Source organism: Apteryx rowi, unplaced genomic scaffold (genome assembly GCF_003343035.1).
Source record: "Apteryx rowi isolate R43461 unplaced genomic scaffold, aptRow1 scaffold_18, whole genome shotgun sequence".
Taxonomy (NCBI): Eukaryota; Metazoa; Chordata; class Aves; order Apterygiformes; family Apterygidae; genus Apteryx; species Apteryx rowi.
The window spans coordinates 5,517,453-5,530,934 of record NW_020448085.1 but is presented as its reverse complement, the minus strand read 5'-3'; the positions used below and the strand labels follow the sequence as shown (position 1 = coordinate 5,530,934).

At 42.4% G+C, this 13,482-nt stretch overlaps 1 protein-coding gene across 4 annotated transcripts in view; it reads right to left on the bottom strand.

Moving 5' to 3' along the window:
* The window catches only part of MARCH8 (membrane associated ring-CH-type finger 8), a 102,723-nt gene extending 89,253 nt beyond the window's left edge, over positions 1 to 13,470 (bottom strand). For 2 of the 4 annotated variants that reach the window (XM_026061365.1, XM_026061368.1), the window contains exon 1: positions 13,413 to 13,470. The gene's annotated coding sequence lies outside the window, so the exon portion shown is untranslated. The remainder of the gene's footprint in view (positions 1 to 13,412) is intronic. The other 2 variants (XM_026061367.1, XM_026061370.1) reach the window with 2 other exon arrangements.
* Positions 13,471 to 13,482: the final 12 nt, after the last annotated feature.

Here is a 13,482-nt window from a genome sequence, read left to right as displayed (position 1 = left end):
CAAAGCCCCCTGAACATAAATACCCATCTTTAACTTTTTTTTTCAAATATCACCAATATAAACACGTGCTTGCTGGTTGTGGTTTAGTAAGCCAGATCACTTAAGTTCTTCACTTTAGTCACTTCTGTACAATGGAAGGATAACAATACTTCCACCTCCCCACCTTCAGCATGTTTCATCCACACAGATCGCTTCTGTGGGGGTGGTATTGTTCCTTACTGTGGTAATATACAGTATCTGGCCCAAACAAGATCACAGACTGAAGTGCTACAGTAAGATGAGCAATAATAGCAGTGGATGTATTAATCACTCCTTCAGTTTCACACCTGCATAAGCAATTGCTGTGGTCAGCAGCAATTGCTAGATTCTTGATTTGACACAGTTGCTAGAAACAGATAGGGTACTTCTCATCAATTTCAACAATAAAATTACGCTATGAAGAATTTAAAAACTTGTGTCACAGCATTATCTTTAAAAAGGAAAGCTGTATAAAGCCTACAGAGTCCAGGTCCATGAACAGAATTAATTCCCCTGAAGCACCAGAACAAGGTGGTCTCCTCCAGCTGCAACCATACCATGGTGTACGTAGCAGGGTTAAAAAGTCTGTGTGCTCTCTTCATATCTCAGATGTCCTTGGTGTAGTTTAAAGACCAGGCAACTGATTTGAGAGGGCTGATAAACAGCCTGGCTTCCCTCATCCCAGCTCCCCACATGAGTGCTGACACCAACACGTCCTGGCAGCAGAGAAGTGTCAGCACAAACCATTTCCTTTGAGTAGCACGTTGTTCGTTCACAGGAGCGTGCTGGAACGCCTGCCCATTCTGTGCGTCCTCCCCCCACGACTGCCCTGTGCCACCAGAAAAGAGGGAACTGATATGACATGACTGAGCCCCACAGACAAGGCATTCCTTACCGCGGTCTATAAAGGGCCATTCATCTCCACGGTACCTAAAATAGCCAGTAGCTGCGATCATGAGATGAATACATGACTGTGGGTTCCTTTAAATTGCTGCCTTCTTACACTTACAAGAAACCTAGTGTCCAGTGGTTACTTCCTCATCCTTTGTCCTTCTTGCTCTCTTTTCAGCAACTGAGCATTAATTCTTTCTGTCCCATCCAGATAGCAGTCCCTTCATTTTGGGCAACATAACAAAAGCAAGTGATGTCACTTATAGACACTACTAACCCAGATGGAGTGCCAAAGACTTCACAGAAGGATCAGCAGCTCCCAAATGCAGCCATAAAACTAACAAGCTGATTGTGACAGATACAAATGCTTAAGACACAACGAGTTTTGAGAAACATTACAAAACTCTGCCAATCCATTCCTATGCACTTAAAAGCTTTGCAAAAATCCTATAAAAAAATCCACTCTATCTTTCTATCACCAGAACTAAAGCAGAATTTCTAAAATTGGTCTGTGAACCACTAGCAGCTTATCGCCAGTCAACCACAGCCAGCTGCAGAAGCCTGCTAAGAAAGAGCACAGTGTGCAGGTACAGAGAAATTGCGCCTATTCAGAACTGCAGAATTCAGAATTGCACAGGCCTGTTTCTTTTTGCTTAGAAAGAGGCTGACTCGCAGCGCTCCACTGCCTTACTGCTTAAATGACTTCTGGCTTTTCCTCAAGGAAGTGCTTCAAGCAATGACCTCCATCAGCTGTGCACAAACAGAACTTCATAGGTTAAGTCTGGGACTCCTCACCCAAGTTACTCCATCTAGTAAAGGTGTGAAGGAACCCTTACCATTAGAGAGCAGCAGGTTGTCAGAAAAACAAGGTTTAGAAGGATGCTGGTAATAGCCAGGGCAGTATGGTGCAATGGATTCTTGGATGCTGTTGTATATCCACAGGGCAAACAGAGGAAGTCAATATGGGAAGTTGTCCAGGCACGGAAAGGCTTAAAATAAAGTTCAGGATCATGACAACATCACTGATGCCAAATGACATGTCACATTTTTCAACCCTATCACATTTAGAAGTGGCTTTTCTCCCTTTTCCCATGATAGATGCACTTTGCTTTAAATTAGTTTAGACGGTAGCCAGAGAGTGAGCCAAGTGTGCTAAATAAGGCACATGCAATTCTGGTTCACATGAACACTATTACAAAACCTGAAACATTCATGAGGACAAAAAAATGGAAGGAATAGCAGTTTCTAACTACTAGATATCTGTTGAAATTGAAGGCAAGAAGAAAAAGGTCATCATTTTTTAGCCAAAATTTCATCAGTCCTGGAGTAAAGCATACTGTTGGAAAGTGGGGAGCACTTAACTTGCTGAGATCACATCAGAATTTTACATCAACTGCATTCAAGCAAGCTGCAGTGAAGTTAAAAACAAAAGCAAAAAAACATAAAACTCCGCCCTACTCTACCCCACATTTTCCCTCACCCTACTTTCCCTCACATACCTCTCTCCCTTGTCTAAGTAGTTACAGTAATAACCAGGCACACTTGTTCTTCCAAAGAATAGATTAAAGATTCCTACAGAAAAATAATATGAATGTCTACTGAATTAGGCTAATAGAGAAATAAGGACATATTTCTCTACTAATCATGTTAAAAAGACAGAAATGAGATTTTTTTTTTTTAACTTAAAAAGAAACCAACTCCCTATTTCAAACACAAGAGATGATGTTAGAGAGTCAAGATGAAATCTCCTCAGTTTTCCTCTTCTGCATGCTTAAAAACAGTTGGCAYGTTCCACCCCAGAGACAGTCCCATCTTTGGTAGCGGCTCCTACACATTGGCTGTGTAGCATCAAAATGATCATAAAGCCTTTAAAGATGAAAGATGTGAAGCCTGTTATTTCTGAAGTGATAAGAATCCATGAGTGATCAAAACACTGCTGGTTTCTCCTTGGAGGATCGGATCATTTTACTTCAGGCTCTGGGTGCTAGAGGAAGCAGCATTCAGGCTTAGGAAGAGGCACTATCTCCTTCRCACCACAAGTGACCTAATGTTTAGCATAGTTCTGCATTAGCTGCATTCTTTGTGAGTGAGGCATAAAACATCTGTCCTGGAGGAAGCTGCACTTAATTTAACATGGACACATGCTATTCAGTGAATGGTATCACCTGGCAGTGGCAAAAGCTCCTAGGCTGCTGGTTTTTTGCAAGTTCTCATTACCGTCCTCTGTCTAAGTAGTAATTTGGCACAACTTCACATTGCCTACATTTCCTGCAAAGCTGACAGAAGTTTCACACTGCAACAAGGTCAGCTGATTTCTCATTGCACCATTACAGAGTATAATAACAATTTAACTTGGAAACTAAACAAAAAGAGGCTAAAGAATAATGCAGAGCCCAATGCTACGTAACAGCTGGAAACAGGAAACGAAGATACCATGGGCATGTAACACATGGGTAAAAGTTTGCTTGCTCCATTTTTTTTTTTTTTAATTAAAGGAGTGAAGTTTTTTCTCCAGAATAAGCAGATTCTTAAAACAAGGAAGGTGTCTTCTCTGCCTGAAAAAAGACATTGCTGGCAACATAGCACCTTACAGTATTTAGCTGGGGCAATCAATCAGTATGAATTCAGTGCAAAGTCAGTACCACCACTGTTACAGCACCTGGTCTCCCCTTTCCAGATACTGATTCTGTCCATACTTTCCTGGCTGACAAAACAGAGATACCACTTCAGTCTCTGGTCTTGTCTATTCTGCAGGTTATAGATTAGAATACTACTTTAATTAGGGGTCAACTGTGGAATTAGAAGGTAGATTATTTTTTAGCAATCTTCTGATTAAGCAAGAGTCACAGTCAGTTATAAATTAGTCACTGCCTTTCCTAAGACTCCATTTTATGTATCAACTTCCAATGTAACATTTAATTCTCACTCTTCCAAAGCCACCAAAGCCATCAGTCAYCTTTGTGGGAAAAAAAGAAGCAGCTATCGTTCAGCTGAGAAGGAACTTCCTAAGAGCTCCAGGTTTCTTGTTCAAAGCCTACAAAGAATGCCAATGGGAGATAAAAAGGTCTGGAAAGGCAGAGTCCTCTTCACACACCACTGATGAAGACAGTTACAAGCTTGAGTAACCTACCCCTCTGACAGCTGTCACACTGCAGCGGCATCTTTTATAGAAGGGGTCACAGAAGGCCTAGCGATAGCATACTGCACTATCTTATTGTTCATCAGGTTAAAGTGACAGCACGCAAGCATGACTAACCCTGCCTTTTTGTTGTTGTTGTTTTGTTTGTTTGTTTTTTGCACATTCTAGTAAAGAAAGAAGAAAAGGCACACAGAAGAAAGCAAGCAACAGAAGACTTACAGGGGTGACTGGACACTGTGAATAAACAGCATCTCAGAAAAGCAGGTCTGTGCTTCCGTATGTCCAGGTTACTGGCTTTGGAGGGACATGCTGTGTACAGTCAGGCTGCTTTCTACTCCGTTCCCTGCTGACAAGAACTACTTTAAACCCTGAAACCAACAGTTTTCTCATGTTATCAAATTCCCTATTCCTGGCTCAGATGTCACTCTCAGGCACTCGTGAAGACCTGTCCATGAGCACACAGGATACGGCTCGAAGTAGGACAGTCCAGATCATCAGCTCTCAGAGTTTCTCCTTCCTTTATTCACACAAGAAACAATGTCAGGTCAAACTGTGTGACAAGGGCAGAGTGTATGATCTGTGGGGTCGCGTGGAAAGGGAGATACTGCAGCACCAAGCTGCAATTGGGAAACGTGCCTCCTCTGAGCAGAGCATTCACGCACAACTTCCCTCCCTGCAAGTTTCTCCCACAACCCCTGCACCAGACAGTCAAGCAGGGCAGGCTAAGCCAAACCCACGCAGGTCTGAAAAAGCCRAGAACCTAAATACAGCAGCTATGGAGGGCTGAAAATGCAGCTGACAAGCAGGCAACCAGCAACCTAACCAGCAGGATGCCTTCAGGGCATCACAGGCCTACCAAACCTATGCAAAACACCTGCAATACCGCACAGTGAGAACATGCAGACTGGAAAACTTCCCAGTAGCCATTCAAAGGTGGATAATGCAGACTGAACACGTGTCCCAGATGACAACTGGAGCTCAAGTACACAGAGAAAGCAAGCAACCATGACAAATGTCTAACAGACATACAATAGAAGATCACAGCCAAGAGTAAAATGCATGATGTATCCAATTCCCTTTCTATATAAGGAACTGATCCTGACTCAGCTTCCTAGTACTCAGGCTCCCAGACAGCTGGACCACACAGTGCTACGCTTTTAAAGTGAGTGAGAAATCTTGTCTTGAATGAAATAAGGCGTTCATACCCAAAGGAGTTGGGACACCTGGTTTGGGGGGGAATGCTGTATTTGGTGAAGTTGATATCAATACCACTAGCGCATAAAAGTCTAGGCCTTGTGCAGATACAAGTGGCTCAGGATCCCCAGAACACCAAAAGCAGACCATGGGAGGGTCAGATCTTGGACAGAAGAAAACCACCAGCAGACAGCAAAGCAGAGATCGGAGCAGTTAGCTGCACATAGCATGCAGGTAAGTGGAGGAGATGCTGCCACACTCCACTGTTTCCTGCTGCACTGGACGCGAAGCTTCAAAGACATAGCTCTAGTCTGTCACTTGCACACTGTCTAGCCAGAAACAAAACCATGTGTTTCCTCATTTAAAGGAGGAGTCAGATGGATGAGGGAAAGTCAAAAAGGAGCTGCAGCATGTAATTTTGAACTTCTTGCCATTTGGAAAACAGACCAGCGTCTTGCAAGCCCTATCTTCTCAGCAATTTGCCTGGAAAACACCACAGTGCAGTTTTTCTACRCTTCCAGGAAGGCCCATAAAAAAGCATCTCATCTCTAAAAAGCCTTGGTAGATGCAGACCTCCTCAGGTGTATCAGAGCAGGGCTCTTTCTCACACACCTGCCAAAGCATGTAGCAGCTTGTACAGCACAACACAGAGACCTTTCCAACCTCACAATTTTATAATGAAAGCAACTTGGTGAATATTTAAATGTTTCAAAGACTGTGTTAACTTCAGGGATCTCTGTCAGACAGGTTATCCTCCCTTCAGTTCTGACCCTAGGATGAAGGGTACAAAATAGCTGAAYACTGCTGTCATGAGAATCACAGAAATAAAAACACTTCTAATGCAAAGGAACGGCTAAAAGACATTTATATAGAGGTTTCATGCCCAAAAGCAATGAGATATTTCAAGTGCAATATGTTAACACACTGCATAAGAACACTGAGGCATTTAGAAGGCTGAAATYTGATCTCATTTTTATTGGCTTCTGCTTTTTTTATGCCCAGAGCAAAGTTAAATTCCCCTTCTGTCTTTTAATCAAACATGTTACTTCTTTTTGTTAACTCCCAAGATCAAGCCAATCTGACAAGACCCGTAGTTTTACAACTGAATCTCTCCTCCAACCCCCTTATTTTATGAGATATTAATTCTATGAAGAGCCTGCTGCACCATGCCAATTCCAATGTAGTAACAATACTTAGCATTTTCCCCTAGGCTCTCACAATGCCTTGCAAAGAAAGACAGCCATCCAATAGGCAGGAGGATTAGCATAGTCTGATATTTTACAGTTCGGMATCCTGTATTTGCAGTGTTCATAGGAGTCACTCACTCATGTGAGTTATCTTGTGTCTAAAAACATGCGATCTCTATGGGCTTCAATGCAGGGTGAGGCTGCAACACAGACCGTCTCCCTCTATGCTCATGACGTTGCAATTTACATTCCTTTCTTCCTGTGACCTCTACCACTCCAGCAAATATTTGACATTTAGCCAACAGGTTCAGAAGTTACTTGCAGTGTGATTGCATAAGCACGCTTCCCATTGGAAAGCAGGCTAAAAACCCCCAAGAACCTTGCAGCAACYATCTGAGACAGGTGACAACTGAGTTGCAGGAAACTAAGATATACATAGGTGTAGCAACTTAATCCAGAAAATACAGGTCAGAAGCAGGAACATGACTCAGATTTCCTGTCTCTCACTACAAACCTTTAGCTGCAAGAGAACTTCCTCTTCTTTTAGAGCTAAACAGATTTTTTTTGCAGCCAGACAACATTTAGGTCTGCACACATTTATGCTGTTTGGAGTAAGAAAACTCAACTAGAGATGATTTTCAATGTGAAAGAGCAGCAGTTCATCTTCATCTTCAAGTTTTCAGTCTGCTTGGGAGTTGTAGGTTTACATACATACTTTACAAGAGCAGCTTCAATTTAAACAGTTATACAAAGTATAAGTGAGCTAAAGGATAAAAAACCCCAAACAAACAAACAAACAAACAAAAAAATCCTGAARACAACTATCCTTGCTAGTCCTGGCATTTCCAGTTTGGATTTGGCAGGCAGATTCTATATGACTCTGAAAGCTATGGTGACAATCATCACATTTAAACAGACATCATTTTGGACGCAGAACTACAAGTAACACTCAATTCACTTATGAGAAAGGAAGGAAAACCAAAGCCTCCTGTTATCCCCCTCGAAGAGACGGCCTGTTCCCCTGTGTATTTTACACTCCCTCTTGTAGCCTATTGTAAACTATTACCAATTGCTATTCACACTGCTCTGGTGTTTCAGACTTCACCAGGCTTATTAAGAACAGGAAAGTCACGGTCAACTTCCGCTTTCTGTTGTAGCAGGGTTAACCAAGCTGTTCAGTGCAAGTCCCTTAGGAGCGGTTTGGTGAAGGAGGCCATGGGAAATAGGAGAGAAGGGGACAAGAACACACTCRGATAGGGGAAGACAAGGCAGTCACAAGAATTTCTTGCTGTAACATAGCCCATGTTATGAAAGCACAGCAGAGCCCTGTATTGCAACACTGCCTGTGTTTCAATCCATCCATCTTCTCACATACATACAGCTTACACAGGAATACACCACATTTTTCCCATTAGCCTTTCTCTTCCGACTGATGATTTTGTAGTTACAAGGGATTAGAACAGGGACTGGCCTAGCGGTGAATCACCCTCAATAACACGTTGCGCTTTTACAACTAGAAATAGAGGGATCAGAGATATTAATCCTCTGTCCTAGATGACATGAGGAGGCAGTGGCAGTGAAAGCAAATATAAATAGTCAAAGGAGGCTCTCTGTCTTGCTACAGCCTTCTTTGGATTTGAAGGAGGTTCTTCYACCAAGTGATGCTTTAAGAGGTTGTTATGAATGCAATTAAATGAAGGGACTCGCTTTTGTAAACTCTGCAATTGGGAGAGGAGGCATTCCCACTAATAACCCACATGGCATCACCTTCCTTCTCACAGGAAGGCCTGGCTCATCCCTGCTGCCCAGAAAAGTGCTTAAATTAGTAATACCTGAATGAATATTCCCTCAATATTGAGTTGGTGCTACAGGGCAGCTTGTACGCATGGAATCTGTTTTGCCCTGTTGAGCTGATATCACTCAAATCATCCTCTACAGGTAAAATTCACTCCAAAAGCCACGTCWAGGAGACAATACCGCTCAGAACCAGGAGTCACAGCAATACGAGGACTCCCACTATTGTGCCCATTCAAATTCTCTGGTAACAAGAGACTGGAACTTAAAAACCAACTTCTTCGATAAGAGCAGAAGCGTGCCTCCCCCACTCCAAGCAGTACTAATAGCACAGAGCTAATAGCAGTAAGTCATAGGGACAACTTATTCTGGTCATTAAAGTCAGCAGATCAGACCCAGAGGTAACCTGTTTATTAAAAGCGTCATTTTTTGGCAGATACTCTTCCTTGTAGGAACACTATGCCCAATAAAGAGGAACTGAAAGGCTTTTTAAAAATAAAGTGCATTTGAGAGGAAGGGAGGCACCACAAATTTCTATGCTTTTTTAAAAAGGAGCAACTGYGTGTGTGTAACCTTGCATATTTTTTTGTCTGTCACTCAAATTCTTTCTTTCTTTCCTTCCCCCCTGTCTTATCCAACTGCCCCTCTTGGTTCAAAGAGAAAAGTCTCTTGTCCTATGTTCAGAACATGACTGAAGTCAAGCTACCTGCTCAGGGATGAGCAGCTGGGAATATTTTTGTTCCTTGTAATGCAACCCTTATCTTTCACAGTGTGTAAACACAGGTTCTTACTGAAGCCACTGGCAATTTGGGGGGTACCACTGCTCTCATTGGTTTTGAGTCTCAAAGAGTAACGTGCTCATCTGCTGGCTGACTCGAGCATCTCATTCCATCAAACTACAGAAAATCTCATCCGTAGTTTCTAGAATCTATTAATACTTTGTGACCTATTAGACATACATGTAGAGGCCCTAGAACTTTGCTACCACAACAACTAAGGTCAATCAACATTTGCTGTTGATCCCTGGAATCAAAGTTTCCATACTGTTTACAGCTGAGTTCCATCAACCACAACAGACCTCTGGTTAAATTTAAGATATGCTGCCAAGCTCCCCTACTTGTCTTTAAGGTGAACTTCAAATAGGCATTCATTTTAAAAAGACATAAAAGTGGAGAAGTCATTTACATGTGTCGCTGATCTAAAATGGCTCAAACCTGATAAYCAGTTGGACACATAATGAAGCCTAGCTTTCTCCTAGTCCCTGGGGAAAGAAACTGCAAGCACAAGGAATTGTTTAAGGCTGAGGGTTTTGTTGTTTGTGAACTGCCTGGCTCTCTGGTAATGAGTTACTTTCAAGAATAACATAGCTTTTAAAGTGTACTTTTCACTGCATTGAACAGTTACAGAAAACACTGCTTGCAAAGACCTTGCAAGGGTATCGTGTCCATTTACCTACTCCATGGCAGAATCAATAAACACGATGTAATCTGTTATTTGATTGTTTAACACTTTACAGAAAGGTGGTTTGATTACTTGATAAAAGACCCATAAAATTTTGTGGTAAGCAGTGAAAAAGCATCTGTTTCAGAAATGATGAGTTCTTTAGACAAGCAGTGTTTTCAGTTAAAGCCAGACAACAGAACCAGTAAAACTGGCCCTAAGGTAGTAAAGAGCATTTCAAGGACCCAGAGCTGTGGAACTTCACTACTGACAAAACTCACCCAGCAAGTTTAATGTCAGTTCTGCTACATCAAAGTAAGATGCCACCAGATCTTCACAGTTAATATACAAGTCAACAAAACTGACATTACAGTAAACTATGCACAAATTCTATGAACATTGGTGGTATTTACATATGTCACTATAAAGGAATCAGTACAGTGAAYGAGATGCATGGTTTGTGTGGTTCACTTGTGCTGGCCCTGCACCAGCTAGCACTRGATGCTTCAGAGAAAGAAAATCTGCAGCAAGCAATAACCAAATAACTTGTTCCCCAGGAAAATTTCCTCTCCAATATCTTATGTCCTAGACTTGAAGTTTTCCATTCTCTATAGCCTTCTACAGCTTTGACTATTTATATGCATCCTTTACAATTGAGGTTTAAATTCATCTTGCTTACCCTCAAGTGAAGAAAATGCCGTTCTCCACAGAAGTGAGAATCCTCGACCTCTCAAGCTCAACACCCATTACTTTTCCAGTAATTCAGAATAAGACTTGGTCCTGCCAAATTGTTACAAGTATAAGAAATCTTGTTTTTCAGACCATGCTATCCACAGAGCCACATATGAGCCTCCCATTTGCTCTAGAAATGCAGGAGGAAGCAGTGGAAGTGAAACCTAGACATAAGCAATTGCTCAGAATTACAATGTAAAAGCTTTCTTATCATTCTCTAATATGCAAACCCACAAGACCACCCAGGAAAGATAGCTACCTATGAACATCAAACATCTTCGGATCCTATGAACCAATCAGAAGAAATACAAGAACAGAGATGACCTATTTTCCTAGGCAATGAGTTTCAAAAGAAGATGAGCAGTTCAAGGGTCTCAGAGGCCAGAAAGACCAAAATTAAGAAAACAAGACATCACTTCCACAAGGCATTTAACTGGATTGCTGGATGTCTTATATTCTTGCTTTGCTACTTATGGAGGTTCTGGATGGCAAAACACCTCCGTACACAGACAGACATTGCCATTAAAGATTTGTGGCAGACTTTCAAAGACAAAGGAGACATTAACTTGCCTTGATGTCTAATGAAAGTCAGGTGCTTTAAACCATTTTCTATGTGTTTCTTTAGAACTTGCTATATGAACATATTATGAACTTTAGAACGTACAGTAAGAATCAGACAACAAATGCAGAAGGGACCCTTTCCAAGAGGTGCCAGCATAAAAATGCAGTGTCCTTGMAACCACAGCTCTTCGGCTACAAACAAGAAGTTACACCCCTTACCGCCCATATTCCACCTATCTATGCAGCAAGCAGACAGGAAGCATCTTCCCAACTTCACCCACAGAACAGCAGAGCTTTGGGCTCCACCACATCCAGACATAGTCCAAGCACAACAACAYGCCGGGTTCCTTCCAGCTCCTTCCTTTGCAGCTTATTCATTTTGCAGAGTAACCCAGCATCAGCCTCTTRCAGCATATCAGCCAACCTCTTCTACAGAATTAAGGGCTCTTTACATTGGGGGGGGGGGGAGGGGGAACCCACAATGAAACAAACTAACTAACTAACTAAAAGAAAAAGAAGTACTCTTCAGTCTTCATTTTTTCTAGCAAAWGGTAATTTTTCCTGTATTCTTCAATAACTGTTTATGATGTTGGCTATCAGTCACTCACCTTAGGGCTGACTCCTTCTGCGAGTATAAGAAAGACCCATAGCAGGAGGCTCCCTTTTCTTAGGCAGCAGAATCATTTTAGGCCTTGTAACAAGAGCCTACCTCTCCTCCCTAGAGCAGCATTACTACTGGGAGGTGCCACACTCCTGCAGCCATCTGCCTCCCCTACTAATATCAGTGTTTGAAAGAGCAATGAGGAAATCAGCTCGGCAGAGAAGAGACTTCGGCACATTGCCCAGAGTATATGTGACAGCCCCAGCAGCTGGGAGGATTGAGTCTTTTCACCCTTTAATATGGAAGAGCTGCTTGTCCAAAAGGTTAGACCAACAATAACAGAAAACAAAAACATGCCCCTGCAAATATAGAAAGTATAACTACAAACTGAGCATGCCCCGGCCTTCTAAATTAATCTATCCTCATGACACTTAAGACTGGGCAAAACCAGTAAGGGAACAAGTGGATTTTCTAGCATTAGAATTGTTAACTGCCTCATTTGGACACCTCCAGCAATTCTGACCACGTATGCCTACACTGAGGTATGAAAAAGATTGCAGGCTTTCTTCAGATCTGACACCCCAAAACAGAAAATCCCTTCTTTTCAACTAGTTTACACCTATAAGCAAAACTACTGACTAGGGCTGGCTGAACACCAAGTAAAAATGAAACCAAACAATCAGCGAATTATGAAGTTGATTTAAGTTCAGATCAGACTGTAACCAAAACTACAAGAAGTCCCCAGCAAAAGGATAGCTGTTCACTCTTCAGTTGTTCTATCAGTTTCAGCAACTGTAGCAGTAAGAAATCCTGGGGAAAGTCTCACTTTCACTGAGCAGCTACAGGGCTCGCTCTGGGGACTCTAGCACTGAATAATCAGCGTGGGCCACAGCTGAGCAGCTTCCAGCATCTCTGAGCAGGTATTATCCTGGGTGGCTGGGACACATCCTTGAGTCCGGACCCTTGATGTTTCCAGATATCCTGGTCCAGAGGCAGACTTAGCAGAACTCTGCAACAGTGAAAATTCATCAAACCTGAGATGTTCCAAAGAGAACATCTTAGGCTTGATAAATAAGCATTTTTCAAAGGAACCTTCTTTCCCCTGAAAATTTTTGACTCACTCTACCATTGACTGACCCTTAGCCTGACTTGAAACTTCTCCAGAAGTTATTTCAGTAGCAATAGTTCTTAAACAGTGATGCTGTTTCAGCTAAGTATTATTGTCAGATCAGTTCTCTTCTTTAGCCTCTATCTTCTTTCCAACATTTCTTTCCACCTCCTCTCAAGCTCTGCCTAGATTGTCCCTTGTGTGTTTATGCTGCTGGTTTCCTTTACAAGCTTGCTATGCTCTGAAACATTCATAAACTTTACTAATTCCCAAGCCCGAGCTGTAGGTTCTCCTGCACTGCACTTTGAAACAAACCCACTTCACGTTGGCATTTAATAATCCTACCTTTTCCTCACACTTCCAACACACTAAAAAAAGGAAAAGTTAGTGTTAGGCTTACGAACAAGTCAAGAATTACTCTATCTACCAACTGCTCCTAAAGTCATGAAAAAAGAATTCTGACTTTACTTCTTGCTCTGTTATGAAACTGCATGATTTGTTATGCTCACATTACGATCAGGACCTTTTGAATAAAGTTTTCTCTCTGACGTACTTTTATTCCACATCACTACCTGTACTCAAACTGGGTCCTCCTCTGAATCAAAACTCTAAYGCAAACACACCTTCCGCGCATCTGCTCTCAGTTTCCACCGAGCAGCACTAACACCGTCAGCGCCAACACTCGCTGCAAGACGAGGAAAGGCTGAGCAAAGAGGACACAAAGCGACAGCGGGGGAAGCTTCCTACCAGTTGGTSTGGTGCCTTCACCGCATCCACCCGCTCTGCTGCGGGAGCGGCCCTGGCAGCGGGGCGGCCG